The sequence below is a fragment of the Castor canadensis genome, chromosome 8 (genome assembly GCF_047511655.1).
Source record: "Castor canadensis chromosome 8, mCasCan1.hap1v2, whole genome shotgun sequence".
Lineage (NCBI taxonomy): Eukaryota > Metazoa > Chordata > Mammalia > Rodentia > Castoridae > Castor > Castor canadensis.
In genome coordinates, this window is record NC_133393.1 from 116,201,379 (window position 1) to 116,217,753 (window position 16,375).

Genomic DNA, 16,375 nt, shown 5'->3' on the forward strand with positions numbered 1-16,375 from the left:
CAGCTATGGAGGAGGTATAGGTAGGAGGCCTGGAGGTCTAGGGTGATCTAAGCAAAAAGCACAAGATCCTATCTAAGAAATAACTAATGCAAAATGGGTTGAGAGCATGGCTCAAATGGTAGAGCACCTGCATAGTAAGTGCAAGACTCTGAGTTCAAACTCCAATACCGCCAAAAAGAAAAGAAAAAAAATGTAAACAACTTCTGCAACAAGAAAATGTAACCAATGGGTCATCAGAGTTGCTCAAGCAGTAAGAGCACCTGCTTAGCAAGCGTGAGACCCTGAATTCAAACCCCAGTGCTGCCAAAAAACAAAACCAAGAAAACATAGCCACTTACCCAGGGTAGCTACCTGTTTCCTACCTTTGTCTCTCTGTCTCCCAATAGTCCTAAGAAGGCTACCCTGGATTAGGCTATCCAGTATAGCACTTCTTACAGTTTTGTTTCAGGATTTGTTTATACTCTTAAAAATTACAGATTATTTCCAGTGTTTGTTGTTTATGTGGATTATATTTATTGATATTTATCATATTAGAAATTATAACAGAAAAATTTTAAATATATTAGTTCCTTTAAAAATAATAAATCCATTACATCTTGACATAATACATATTTCATGAAAATTAATTGTATTTTCCAAAATATTTTACTGGCAAGAATGGTATTGTTCTCCCACTTTTGCAACTCTAATGTCTAGCTTAATAAAGGACAGCTTTATTCTCAGACTTGCTTCTATACTCAAATCTGTTGTAGTATGTTGTTTTGGTAGAAGAAAATTCAACCTTATACACACATATAATTGGGAAAGGATGGAGGATTTTGATAGCTTTTTAAAAGATCACTGTGAATATTCTTTTTAAATATTATACTACCAAAACTGTACAAGTAGTAGCTTTTTAAAAGTTAGTAGCAATGTGGAATCTGACAGCATATGAATGCAAATTTTATATGTTATTGTTTTAAAATCCATTGGTGTATTAAACTTTTTTTCACGTTTTTATTAGTATATGATAGTTGTTCAGGGGATTTTGTTGTGACATTTCCATATATATATATGTTAAAAAAAAAACCATGTTATACCCTTGTTTGATTCATCCCCTCCATTATTCTCCCTCTCCCTCCACCTTCTTAAAATGACTTCAACAGGTTTCAATGTTCCATATTCATACATGTATAGGAAGTACCTCAGACATATTCATCTTCCTTTACCTCTTCATTTACCCTCATCCTCTTTTAACATGACCTGTTTTATATTCTTGTCCTTCATTGTTTGTCTGCTCATTGTTTGGTAAGGATTTCGCCTTGGTATTTTATCTGTAAATATTTTGAGCTTTAAACAGTCTATCTCCCTCTATTACTCTTCCTTACCTCTTTCCCCCTACCCTGTATTGTTCAACAGTTTTCAGTGTGTTTCCTTGTGTCTTGTTTCTATACAGACGTGATGTATTTCAATATTACTCATTCTCTTATATCTTCAACTTTAAATGGGCCCCTTCCCATGTGTTATTCTTAGTAACATAATGCACTTGGTCATTTGGAAAGCAGAGGTTCATGGAACATATGTAATGTATGTTTTGACATGTGTAATGTCTCTCAAATTCTGACATGTTTCATTTTGAAATATAAAAAAGTCACATTAGTATCACTATTGATTTCATCAGCTAAGCCTTTAAGAATTAAGAAGTTGTCCCATTCACAGGGGAGAGACAAGTTTTTAATACTCTAAATCTTGCTTGAAATCTCAACTTTTATCACTATCAACAAAGATTGTAAGTTATTTTTCTTGAAGTGACAGTCTTCCTTTGCTCATTTTTAAGAAAATATCTGCTAAATAGCCAAGTCTGGGTAACCATAGTTTGTCTGACCATCATTCTTTTAAATATAAATGGTGTTCCATATAAGAAGTGGCTTTGTTTAACTCACCACTCAAGGACACAAATCTATTTTCTTGAGAAACCTTTGTACTTTTTTTTTTTGGTGTTACTGGGATTTGAACTCAGGTTCTCACGCTTGCTAGGCAGGTGTTCCACCACTTGAGCCATGCCTGTATCCCTTTTTGCTTTTTGGGCAGAGTGTCACACTTAAGTCCTAAGTAGTAGTAATCTACTCTTACATAGTTTTCCCCTCTGAAGAAAAGTCTGCTGTTACAAGTAACCTGGTTTAACTACTCTTTCACTGACCTTTTCAGCTTGTTGACGTCATGACTCATCATATTCTGTCCCTGTTTCTGGCTCAGTTTCCCTTTAACATCCATTCTTCTTGCCAAAGTAAAGATTACTTGCTTCACATTTATCTATCTGGTCAAACTGTTGTCAGTGGCAAAGGCTAGTAAGGTCTCAGTGATAGAGAGACCAGATTGAGGCCGCTATCAGGGTTTCCAGGTTCTTGTCACCATCAGAGAAAGACTTCAGACATGAGACAAAGGAAGTGGAAGGAAATTTTGTTATGGAGCAAAAGTACACACTCAAAGGACAGTGTGGGCTTATTGAGAGTTGCATTGTGGATTTGGGACAATTCATCTTATGGGTAAACATTAATGCAGGGGAAGATTAGTCATAAAATAGGCAGAAAAGGCAGGGATTTTCAGGAATGGGTCTGGATTTTTCCAGAAAAGGTTTATTCCCTTTTTTTTTTTGTCTATATATAGCGTTTTCAGATGCATCATGATGTCAGATGCATGATAGGAGCAGCCAGTTTTGCAACGTAATGATGTAGAGATGTCATTATAATCAGACAAAGGACAGTTAGCCATTGTCTTGATGAATCATGTTGGTCCCAGCCAGTTTTGGATGGTTTTGCTTTTTACTGTTTGAGCCATCACATAACGTCATATGGCGTCACATGAGCTCTGCAATTCCATCAGCTGCACCATGGTATTTGGCCTCTTTTTTTCCTCTATGCCCATCTAACCTACCTCAAAATCTCATACAAATATTCTTTAGATGCTTTCTTAATTCTTGCAATCAAACTAGCCCTTAAGAGTAGAATTTTATTACATTCAGTGTTCTCTCATTTATACATTTATTTTAATTTATTTAAATTTTTTTCTGCAACTGTACAATATCACTTCCTAGTGAGAAGGCATTTGCCTTCAGCCTTAAATAGTAATATCATTTGTACAAGTGAAATGAGAGTAAGTTTTTTAAAGTATCATAAGAAATAATAACAGATTTATGGAGCTAAAAAGTAGAGAAATTGGGAAAGGCAGGTAGAATGCATGTAGCAGAGTAATCAAAGACAAGGCTAGAAAGGCAGTGTCAGATTGTAGAGAACATAAAGCTGTATTTGACAAACTGCAAAGTTTGTCTGTGCTTGGGTGTATTGCAGTTTGGAATCTGAGCTACCAGACCTCTGGACTATAGATAAACAGCTGCTGCCAACACCAGGACATCTACATGGACAGGACTGATAAGGCATGCAGCCAAGAAATGCCCAACATGGCAACACTCATGCTAAGACACGATGACATCTAGAGCAGCCTGCCACAGACCCCCACCTAGGTTACACTCAAGTGTATACCAATCAGCAGAGGACTAAATGGCAGAAGAAGGGAACACCCTGGAGGAAAAAGACATACAAAAAGGCACCTGCTGTGGACCCAGCAGAGTGCACTTTCCAACGTCCTCCACAATGTTATATTAGCATCAAGGGACTCTCTCCTGTGTGCACCTTTCCTTGCCAGAGGAGCTCTCTCCTGAGTAAGAGAGGTCTTGCCTTGTAGTAGCTCTCCTCCCAAGTAGATTGAGCTCCCGGCAATCTCAGTTCTAATGAACTGACTACTTAGTGGGGCTCCCTTGTAGAGCCACAATGTCCTGCAAGGCGACCGAATGCGTGCTGTGACTCCTTCTTGGACCTTGTAAGTGTGCTTTTGAAGTGTGAATAAATGTTGTTGCATTGATCCAAGTGTCTGAGTGGTCTTTGAGGAACATTGCCATGGTTTTGTTGCTTCTACCCCAAGTCTGCCTTGGGCAATATCCCAATCCCACCATAGGGATACTTGCCCAGGTTTAGGAAATAGCTAACTTATCCCATGTGGGAAGGAGGACGTAGTCCTGTTCAAGACACAGATCATCTTGAGGAAGGTGTTGAATGCTTTGAGTTTATTTGATAAGCACTGGGGATGCTTGAGCATATGTAAAGATAATAGAGTGAAGCAGGCTTACAGTTGGCTTAGATTTATTTGATAACTATATAGGGAGTGCCCGCCTAGCAAGTGCAAAACCCTGAGACCAAACCCCAGAACTACCAAGAAAGAGAGAGAGAGAGAGAGAGAGAGAGAGAGAGAGAGAAAAGAAAGAAAGAAAGAAAAGAAAGAAAGAAAGAAAGAAAGAAAGAAAGAAAGAAAGAAAGAAAGAAAGAAAGAAAAAAGAAAAGGAAAATTTGATGAAGAAAACAAAGTTGAGGCAAGAAAACCAGGCTGGAGTCCAGAGCTAGGGTGGTGGCCATAGAAATTGAGATGAGTGTAGAAAAATTTTGAGAACAATGAGGAAGTAAGATAAGTAGATAAAGGGGAAGTTTTTGGCCAAAAAAAGTTACAGTATTAAGCATAAGTTACTAGGAGAGGGTAAGATTATTAAAAGAAATCAGGAAGTCAGAAAAAGGAACAGCTTGTGTGGGTCCAGATAATGAGTTCAGTTCTCTACTAGTTAGGCATATAAGTGGCCATACTAAAGGGAGAACTATTTGAAAATTTTATAGCATTTATGAGAACGGCAACCTTACGGGTAATAAAAAATTGTAGTTATAGCTATACTGGCTTTATATATTATAGTCTCTTTGTAATATAATTATAAAGGTAAAAATGAAAAACACAGTTGGTATTTTATTCCCTGTGGAATTTCTACACAAATCTAACAGAGATCTATAGCTTTTCTGTGATCCATACATCATAAACAACTCCTCCAAAGTGATATATGTTTATTGAATGATTGTATAAGTCAGTTATGCAAAATTTTATATATATTTTATGTTAATTAATTCTCATATCAGCTCGTAGCATTTGTGTGGATTTTCATAAGAGAGATTGAGATGCAAATAGGTTAAATAACTTTCCCAAGGTCAAACACAAAGTGTTGGATGATATTTGGACCCTGGTTTTGCATGATTTTAAAGTCCTATTTTTATCTATGTCACTAAAGTATTTACTTGTCTTGTTCCACTTTCCTTTTCACAGAATGAAAAAGAAATCGTGTGTGTCACTAAAGTATTTACTTGTCTTGTTCCACTTTCCTTTTCACAGAATGAAAAAGAAATCCATACTAATAAAAGGGGAAATAGACCAAAAGGAAATAATAATCATCAATCTGTATGCACCCAATGTCAACGCACCCAATTTCATCAAACATACCCTGAAAGACCTAAAAGAATATATTAACTCCAACCAGTGGTTGTGGGAGACTTTAACACCCCATTATCATCAATAGATAGGTCATCCAAACAAAAAATCAATAAAGAAATCCAAGACCTAAAATATACAATAGATCAAATGGACCTAGTTGATGTCTACAGAACATTTCATCCAACTTCTACACAATATACATTCTTCTCAGCAGCCCATGGAACCTTCTCCAAAATAGATCATATCCTAGGGCACAAAGCAAGTCTCAGCAAATATAAGAAAATAGAAATTATACCATGCATACTATCTGATCACAATGCAGTAAAAGTAGAACTCAACAACAAAAATAATAACAAAAAACATGCGAGCAGCTGGAAACTGAACAACACATTGCTCAATGACCAATGGGTCATTGATGAAATAAAAGAGGAAATTAAAAAGTTCCTGGAAGTCAATGAAAATGAAAACACAACCTACCGGAACCTATGGGACACAGCTAAGGCAGTCCTGAGAGGAAAGTTTATAGCCATGAGTGCATACATTAAAAAGTGTGAAAGATCCCAAATCAATGACCTAATGTTACATCTCAAACTCCTAGAAAAACAAGAACAAGCAAATCCCAAAACAAATAGAGGGAGAGAAATAATAAAAATAAGAGCTGAAATCAATGAAATAGAAACCAAAAAAACCATACAAAGAATTAATGAAACAAAAAGTTGGTTCTTTGAAAAAATAAACAAGATCGACAGACCCCTGGCAAACCTGACTAAAATGAGGAGAGAAAAAAACCCAAATTAGTAGAATCAGGAATGCAAAAGGGGAGATAATAACAAACACCATGGAAGTCCAGGAAATCATCAGAGACTACTTTGAGAACCTATATTCAAATAAATTAGAAAATCTTAAAGAAATGGACAGATTTCTAGATACATATGATTATCCAAAACTGAACCAAGAGGAAATCAATCACCTGAATAGCTCTATAACACAAAATGAAATTGAAGCAGCAATCAAGAGTCTCCCCAAAAAGAAAAGTCCAGGACCTGATGGATTCTCTGCTGAATTCTATCAGACCTTTAAAGAAGAACTGATACCAACCCTCCTTAAACTGTTCCACGAAATAGAAAGAGAAGGAAAACTGCCAAACACATTTTATGAAGCCAGTATTACACTTATTCTAAATCCAGGCAAAGACACTCCAAAAAGGAGAACTATAGGCCAATCTCCTTAGTGAACATTGATGCAAAAATCCTCAACAAAATAATGGCAAACCCAATTCAACAACACATCAAAAAGATTATTCACCATGACCAAGTAGGTTTCATCCCAGGGATGCAGAGGTGGTTCAACAAACGAAAATAAATAAACGTAATAAACCACATTAACAGAAGCAAAGACAAAAACCACTTGATCATCTCAATAGATGCAGAAAAAGCCTTTGGTAACATCCAACACCATTTCACAATAAAAGCTCTAAGAAAACTAGGAATAGAAGGAAAGTACCTCAACATTATAAAAGCTATATATGACAAACCTACAGCCAGCATTATACTTAATGGAGAAAAACTGAAACCATTCCCTCTAAAATCAGGAACCAGACAAGGATGCCCACTATCTCCACTCCTATTCAACATAGTACTGGAATTCCTAGCCAGAGTAATTAGGCAAGAAGGAGTAAAAGGAATACAAATAGGTAAAGAAACTGTCAAAATATCCCTATTTGCAGACAATATGTTCCTATACCTTAAAGACCCTAAAAACTCTACTCAGAAGCTTCTAGACATCATCAATAGCTATAGCAAGGTAGCAGGATATAAAATCAACATAGAAAAATCATTAGCATTTCTATACACTAACAATGACCAAACAGAAAAAGAATATATGAAAACAATTCCATTTACAATAGCCTCAAAAAAAATCAAATACCTAGGTATAAACCTAAGAAAAGACGTGAATGACCTCTACAAGGAAAACTATAAACTTCTGAAGAAACAGATTGAGGAATACTATAGAAAGTGGAGAGATCTCCCATGTTCGTGGATTGGTAGAATCAACGTAGTAAAAATGTCAATACTCCCAAAAGTAATCTACATGTTTAATGCAATTCCCATCAAAATTCCAATGACATTCATTAAAGAGATTGAAAAATCTACTGTGAAATTTATATGTAAACACAAGAGGCCACGAATAGCCAAGGCAATACTCAGTCAAAAGAACAATGCTGGAGGTATCACAATACCTGACTTCAAACTATATTACAAAGCAATAACAATAAAAACAGCATGGTACTGGCACAAAAACAGACATGAAGACCAGTGGAACAGAATAGAGGACCCAGATATGAAGCCACACAACTATAACCAACTTGTCTTTGACAAAGGAGCTAAAAACATACGATGGAGAAATAGCAGCCTCTTCAACAAAAACTGCTGGGAAAACTGGTTAGCAGTCTGCAAAAAACTGAAACTAGATCCATGTATATCACCCTATACCAATATTAACTCAAAATGGATCAAGGATCTTAATATCAGACCACAAACTCTAAAGTTAATACAGGAAAGAGTAGGAAATACTCTGGAGTTAGTAGGTATAGGTAAGAACTTTCTCAACAAAACCCCAGCAGCACAGCAACTAAGAGATAGCATAGATAAATGGGACCTCATAAAACTAAAAAGCTTTTGCTCATCAAAAGAAATGGTCTCTAAACTGAAGAGAACACCCACAGAGTGGGAGAAAATATTTGCCAACTATACATCAGACAAAGGATTGATAACCAGAATATATAGGGAACTTAAAAAACTAAATTCTCCCAAAACTAATGAACCAATAAAGAAATGGGCAAGTGAACTAAACAGAACTTTCTCAAAAGAAGAAATTCAAATGGCCAAAAAAAAATATGAAAAAATGCTCACCATCTCTAGCAATAAAGGAAATGCAAATTAAAACCACACTAAGATTCCACCTCACCCCTGTTAGAATAGCCATCATTAGCAACACCACCAACAACAGGTGTTGGTGAGGATGTGGGGAAAAAGGAACCCTCTTACACTGTTTGTTGGAATGTAAACTAGTACAACCACTCTGGAAAAAAAATTTGGAGGCTACTTAAAAAGCTAGACATTGAGCTACCATTTGATCCAGCAATACCACTTTTGGGGATATACCCAAAAGACTGTGACACAGGTTACTCCAGAGGCACCTGCACACCCATGTTTATTGCGGCACTATTCACAATAGCCAAGTTATGGAAACAGCCAAGATGCCCCACCACTGACGAATGGATTAAGAAAATGTGGTATCTATACACAGTGGAATTTTATGCAGCCATGAAGAAGAACAACATGTTATCATTTGCTGGTAAATGGATGGAATTGAAGAACATCATTCTGAGTGAGGTTAGCCTGGCCCAAAAGACCAAAAATTGTATGTTCTCTCTCATATGTGGACATTAGATCAAGGGCAAACACAACAATGGGATTGGACTATGAGCACATGATAAAAGCAAGAGCACACAAGGGAGAGGTGAGGATAGGTAAGACACCTAAAAAATTAGCTAGCATTTGTTGCCCTTAAAGCAGAAAAACTTAAGCAGATACCTTAAAAGCAACTGAGGCCAATAGGAAAAGGGGACCAGGAACTAGAGAAAAGGTTAGATCAAAAAGAATTAACCTAGAAGGTAACACACACGCACAGGAAATTAATGTAAGTCAACTCCTTGTATAGCTATCCTTATCTCAACCAGCAAAAACCCTTGTTCCTTCCTATTATTGCTTATACTCTCTCTACAACAAAATTAGAAATAAGGACAAAATAGTTTCTGCTGGGTATTGAGGGGGTGGGGGGAAGAGGGAGGGGGCAGAGTGGGTGGTAAGGGAGGGGGTGAGGGCAGGGCGGAGAAATGACCCAAGCCTTGTATGCACATATGAATAATAAAATAATAAAAAATAAAAAATGGAGACAGAGATGCCTATTTTTTCTCCTGGCTTTAGTTAATCCATGGTACCAAATAAGGAATCATTGCCTCTCAGCAAAAAAAAGTCTAAACATCTTTTATGACAGGCACATGTCCCTGTATTGTTTGAGATGGAGTCTCATTGACTTTTTGCCTGGGCTAGCCTCCAACCATTATCTTCCCAATCTCTGCTTCCTGAACATCTAGGACTACAGGTGTGCACCACTGTGCCCACTTCTTACACCTCATATAAGATTGAAGAAGTTACCTAACAAAATTAATTTCGTTGAAGTCAACTTTTAAAAAGAGCTAATACAACAGTTTGAAGTGTAGCTATAGTAAAGTTTTAAAAAAAATATAAAGCTAGACAAGGTCTTTGAATTTAGACTAACAGCAGAGAATACCCTTGATAGCAAATCTGATCACCAACATCTGGAGGAAGATACTTAAATATAGACGATGAAGAAACTTGGGTATTAAAATTACTGTTGAATGTTGCAAAACAGAAAGCAGTGAGCAAGAGGAAAGACGTACCTGCATTGCAGGCTTTGCATGCACTGCCTGGCATTTGGTAAATGCTCAATACCCCCAAGTTTCTGCCCTTCTTTCTTTTTGTGTTTTACAAAATGTTTTCCCATGTCTTTTTTTTTTTTTTCTAATGGTACTGAGGATTGAACTCAGAGTCTCATGTTTGTTGGGCAGGTACTCTACCACTTGAGCCACTCCACCAGCCCCTTTTGTGTTGAGTATTTCTGATATAGGTTTTCTTGAACTATTTGCACAGGTTGGCTTTGAATCACCATCTTCCTGATTTCTGCCTCCTGAGTGGCTAGGATTATAGGTGTGAGCCACTGGCACCTGACATTTTTCTCATATCTTATTTCATTTATTTTATTTATGAAAAAGAAACCCCTTAAGGAATAAACTCTCATTCCCATTGCAGAAGTAGCTAGTCATTACTCATTGAAGTTGAGGATGACTGGATAATACTGCAGCTTAGTCTCTAACCTGAATATCCCTTTTGGAATTGATCATCTGTTCTTTGACCACTGAGCTATAATGACAAGCGAAGGACTTTAGACAGGAAGGGTCTTTCTGCTTGGAGTCTAAACAGAACATGGATCCCACATAAGAAAAGGGCCATGACACTTTTTTAAACTCCCCTCGTGCAGTTGCCAAGGACACTACCATTAATCCCTTTATGTTTAGGGTTGTTTGGGTGACATCTTGTATGACGAAGGTGTACAAGGTGTATAACTGACAGAATTAACAAAGAAAGCCTTATTGAAAACCCCAGGCATAAGGTAAAGCTTTAAAGAGTGGCAAGATTTGTATAAGTTAAAAAAAAAAGTTGTGAAGGTTTGTCAGATGTAAGAAAAAGCAATGGCACAGTATGATCATGAACTACAGAAGGGACAGGTTTGCCAACAGCATAAAGGACATGGAGAGAAAGTCAGGTCAACTAGGCCTTCAAAGTTCAGATGATGGAGGGTGTTGACTGAGATTATAAATTTTGACCATAAGTGTTTAAGACATATTTGCTTATTAAGAAGGGAAGAAATTATTTACAAGTAAATCCACATTATCTTTGCCAAGATGTCTTTTTGCACCCTTTTTTCTGGTTCCCCATTCTGTGAAAGCAAAGGGGAGAAAGCATAAGTAACTTGGCAGAACCACTGGCCTTATCCCCAAAACAGTGTAAACTACTTGTTCTTCCCTCAACCAGTGTCTAACAAGTCCTTTCAAAATAAGAATACTGGATGTACTAGTCTGATCAGGTTGTCATAGCAAAATACCATAGACTGAGTGACTGACACAACAGAAATTTAAGTTCTCACTGTTCTGGACGCTGGATGTCTGAGATTAGCGTGCCAGCAGTCAGTTTGTTGAGGGCTCTCCTCTTAGGTTACAGGCCACTTTCTCCTTCATATTTGTGCTCACATAACCTCTTCTTCAAACAAGGAGACTGGTGTCTCTTCTTACAAGAGTACTAATTCCATCCGGAGGGCCTTCTATCAATTCCCTCCCCAAGACCTCACCTCCAAATGCCATCACATTGGGGATTAGGACTTCTACATCAGACTTTAGTGGGGAAGACTACTTTTTCAGGGATCATTTCAGATTGTGACTGTATTACTTTATTAAAACTTCCAATTTTCACACTTAATGTCCAACAATGTCTCCTTTACCTCTGCATATAACAACGTGAATCCCCTGTCAGTATTCCCTCATGTTCTACCTTACCCCAAGACAACCATCACCTCTTACCCCTGAAGGCTAGCAAAGGAACTTGTGAGTTCATCCACTGAAAGGAATTGCTCTGCCATGCACCTCAGCTGACATGACACAGACCTGATCGTTCCTGGTTTTGTAAGTAGACAATGGCATTTTCTTTAGTCTGAAAGTTTATGGAACCCATAGATTCTGAAAATCCTATTTTAGAATATGGCACATTAGCGAATTGAACATAAAGATCCTGAATCAATAGCTTTAGGTTTGCCGGGAGCCAGTGGTTCACACCTGTAATCCAAACTACTCTAGAGGCATAGATCAGAGGGACTACAGTTTGAAGCCAGCTCTGGCAAATAGTTCATGAGACCCTATTTTGAAAAGCCCCTTCACGATTGGACTTTGAGCACCTGATAAAAGCGAGAGCACACAAGGGAGGGGTGAGGATAGGTAAGACACCTAAAAAATTAGTTAGCATTTGTTGCCCTTAACGCAGAGAAACTAAAGCAGATACCTTAAAAGCAACTGAGGCCAACAGGAGAAGGGGACCAGGAACTAGAGAAAAGGTTAGATCAAAAAGAATTAACCTAGAAGGTAACACACAAGTACAGGAAATTAATGTGAGTCAACTCCTTGTATAGCTATCCTTATCTCAACCAGCAAAAACCCTTGTTTCTTCCTATTATTGCTTATACTCTCTCTACAACAAAATTAGAAATAAGGACAAAATAGTTTCTGCTGGGTATTGAGGGGGTGGGGGGGAGAGGAAGGGGGCGGAGTGGGTGGTAAGGGAGGGGGTGGGGGCAGGGCGGAGAAATGACCCAAGCCTTGTATGCACACATGAATAATAAAAAATAATAAATAAATAAAATGACCAGCTCTTTCTGAAAAAAAAAAAAAACCCCTTCACAAAAAAGGGTTGGTAAGTGGCTCAAGGTGAGGCCCTGAGTTCAAGCCCCAGTACCACAAAAAAAAAAAAAACCCAAAAACCTCAGGCTTAGGACTTTTCTTTTTATGTTAATAAGAGATTTGTGGCCAGGCATGCTGGCATCACCTGTGGTCCCAGCTACTCAGGAGGTGGAGGTAGGAGGATCATGGTCCAAGGCCACTGAGGCAATCAATAGCTTGAGACCCTATTGAAAAACAAATCAAAAGCCAAAGGACTTGGGTCATACTCAAGTGGCAGAGTACTCCTTTAGCAAGAGTGAGGCCCTGTGCTCAATCCCCAGCACTGCCAGAGAGACAGAGATTTGGATTTTGGATTTTACAAACTGAATTCCCTCACATTTATTGCTTAGATCCCTTTAAGGTGATACAGTTAGATGTAAGGATGAGCTTATTACACTGCCCTCAAAACCCCAAGTAGACTACTTCTGAGTAGCCACACACACACACACACACATGCACACACACACACACACACACGCGCACACACACACACGCACACAGAGAACTGATATCTCCCAGATATGCCCCTCTGCATATCTGGTAGGCTTTTATTTCTCCACTGAAGTTTATATAGAACTTTTAGATTCCTAATTTTGGCACTGTTAGGCATTCATTGTACCTACAAGATGACAGTCATTATTCCCAGAAATCTAAATGCCAGGATTGTTAATGATTCTTCTATAACTCTACCATATGAAGAATTTTACTTTTATGTATTGGTTTTAATAATGAATAACTGAAAACATCACACTGGGCTCCTCCAACTAAAAACAATAGAAAAATATAAAACTCAAATAGGATTTCTTAAAAAGTTTCCATGCTCTCCAAATTTGGAAATGTGTACTTGAAAGAAATCAATTGAGATTTTTAACAGGTATTCCACAGAACACTTTTTTCCTTAGTTAGCAGAATCAAGAAAGAAAAGCGAGATGCATATATGTTGACAAACCAGCTTTATGCAAAGAAAAAAATGCTCTTATTTGACCTTGTTGATTTCTGTACTATAAATACTCCAATCATATCCAAATCCAAGCTACCAACCTAACATCAATGAATGTAGAATTGGAAAGTGATCTTTATAATTGGCTCTCATGGCCCTGTGTAAGCCAGCTCCAGCACCCACTAGTTTAGCTGGGGGAAGAAATAGCAACTCATTTTCTGTTAAAGATCCAGAAACCCACATCTTTTCTTTGGAAGTAGTTTCTACAAAATCCAGATTTGGGAATGCTATTTACCTTTTAAAGATTATTTTGTTCTAATATTTTATAAAAATTAAGAATCCCTTTGACAAGTCTTTTAAACACTGCACATATTGATGTAATTTAGGCATAAGCATGGCAATCATAGATAAACAGATGAAAATGTAAACGTTTGTTATTAAGATAATGATATTAAAAAGATTTGTGTTGCTCAATTTGGCAGTGATGTTTCTATTTCTGGTAGATTTACAGTGTTCTCCATGACTGCCCACTAGATGGCAGACATTTCACAGCAACCTCAAAAGTAAGCACTATCCATTTCTGCAATGCTGAACAATAATCTTTGAAGATGCTAAGTAATTAAAAACCACATTTGATTAAATAACAACAAACACAGAAGCACATTTGAAACTTGGATTACACTCTTATTTTTTTCTCCTTCAACCTACATCTCCTCAGGGTCCCAGAGGACTTTTATCTATTCTTTCCTGATATTTTCATTTATGGAAACATCTGAATTTGAACATGGCTGAAATTAATCTTTCCCTTCCCTTCATTTTCTTACCTTCTATATCTGTTCTGTTGTCAAATCCTAACTGGCTCTTATCTATAATCTTTTCTTTTGATGACTGCAATAGCCTCCTAATTTGACTTTTTATTTTCTATTCTCTCTATAGCAGAATCAGTACTTCTTTAAAAATGTAAATAAGCATATGTTTTCTTCCTGTTTAACTGTGTCAATGACTTCCCTTTTATTTAGGATAATATGTGTCATCTTTAAAGTAGTCCTGAATGATGTGACCTCTTTGTACAACCTCGACTTCAGTCATACCTTTGCTTACTACACTACAGCTCACTGACTTGTATCAATTCCTCAAACATACTCAGCGTCTAGCATAATGCCTAGCTCAAATCCAAACCCCCTCCAATACTATCACCCTCAAAACCAACTTGTAATATTAAACCCCAAATGAAACATTAGGTTTAGAAAACTCCTGATATCTTAAAGAAAAACAAAAAATTTTATTGTATCAGGTTTCAATATAAACAAGTAAATGTGAGCAGAAAAAAGGCAAAGCAATAACCTATATTATTCCACATTATACAGCTGCCTGGCTCAGAAGTGTAGTGTAGATGATTTTGAAAGAAAATAAGTTGCAACTTTAGTGTCCTCAGGGTCATAATTGGCATGCCATCTACCACAAGAAAATTACCTGCTCATCTATCTGAGGGGTGTCAAAGGCACATCTTTATCAAAAGATATAAAAGTCCCTTGGGAGAAATTGTGATGGAAACTTTAAGATGATGATTATGAGGTGGGAAAATACCCAAACCAGGTCATAGGGAACAAAGGCCTCCTCGCAGATAATCTCCCAGGGGACAGGTGTTCTTGCTCCATCCAGAATCACCCCCAAATGCCCGTTTGAAATAATATTTCACCTGGACCCTGACTAGGGCATTTCATAAGGACTGCTAATTATAACTCATTATATTCACATGTACAATTACCAAAAGCCACTCCTAAGTACCACCCAGATCTCTTCCCATGGCTTACCCCTTGCTGTAAACACCCGTCCAAACCGAGGCACTGGTGATTCTTGAGCCACCTTGCGAAAATCTCCCTCTCTCCCTCCTTGAAAATGTTATTTCAAAGGGACATTTTGGGGTGATTCTGGATAGAATATGAAATAAAATTCTCCCTTTATACTATTTTTATTTCCTCTTATATTACTTACCATTTGACATAATTTTCTACATTCATTTATTGACTGTATCTTTTATTAGACTGTAATCTCTGAAGAGGCAGTGAATTGTCTTCTCTGTAAATCACTATTTGCCAGATGCCAGGCAATAACAAGAACTTAACAAGTATTTCTTAACCAACTATCCATTTAAAAAATGAATATTTCTTAGCATTTTCTTGGGCATTAAATATTTCTCCAACTCTCTACATTTGGTAGAAATTCCAGATTCTCCTAGATATAAGGAGTATAGGCAACAGCAACTTTTTATTGAATGTTTTCAAAATAAGTCTTATGACAGTTCAGAGCTGCAAAACAATGTTCTAGCCAAAAAGACAAAAACTGCATGACCTTTAAATGATCCAGCTTCAGAAGTCACATGTCACTTTCATTGCATGTTACTGTTCACAAGCAAGTTACAAGCCTGCCCAGATCTGAAGTACTAAAAGACAAAGTTCTAGAAGCATTACATATTTTACTTTTCACTGTCATAGAATTTTAGGTAACTTTAAAAAGTAGTCTACTACTGCTATTCTGGATCCTGATTAAATGAAGAATATTGTTTTTACCTTGTAGATAATCAGCCCAGTAGTTCAAAGTACAGGTTCCTGCCAACCTTCTGCAGGCAATGGTTCTGTTTCAGTTCCTTATCATGGTATTTGGATTTGTTCCAGGTTTGGGCCACCTAGTGGCCAATTTAGGACCTGTGCCATGGTCTGTCCTGTAGTTCAGTTATCAAATCCTCTAGACATTGTTCAGGATCAGATTCAGGTATGTGCAGTTTTGGGCTTGGCCTGGGAGTTTGTACAATTTTGTGGGATTATTTTCTTGTTCTCTAATATTTCCACAATCTTCATGTACTTTCAAATTCCTAGCATACTCCTTTCCTGATTCACCGGCTAGAAATCCAGAGCTCTGAATACCTTGCTCTGCTGTGTACCTCCACCACTGCAGCTGTATTTGAGGGT

At 37.4% G+C, this 16,375-nt stretch overlaps 1 protein-coding gene across 1 annotated transcript in view; it reads right to left on the minus strand.

Annotated features, from left to right (window-relative positions):
* Osbpl8 (oxysterol binding protein like 8) overlaps positions 1–16,066 on the minus strand; it is a 243,010-nt gene extending 226,944 nt beyond the window's left edge. Inside the window, exon 1 of the mRNA XM_074083963.1 lies at positions 15,977–16,066. The gene's annotated coding sequence lies outside the window, so the exon portion shown is untranslated. The remainder of the gene's footprint in view (positions 1–15,976) is intronic.
* Positions 16,067–16,375: the final 309 nt, after the last annotated feature.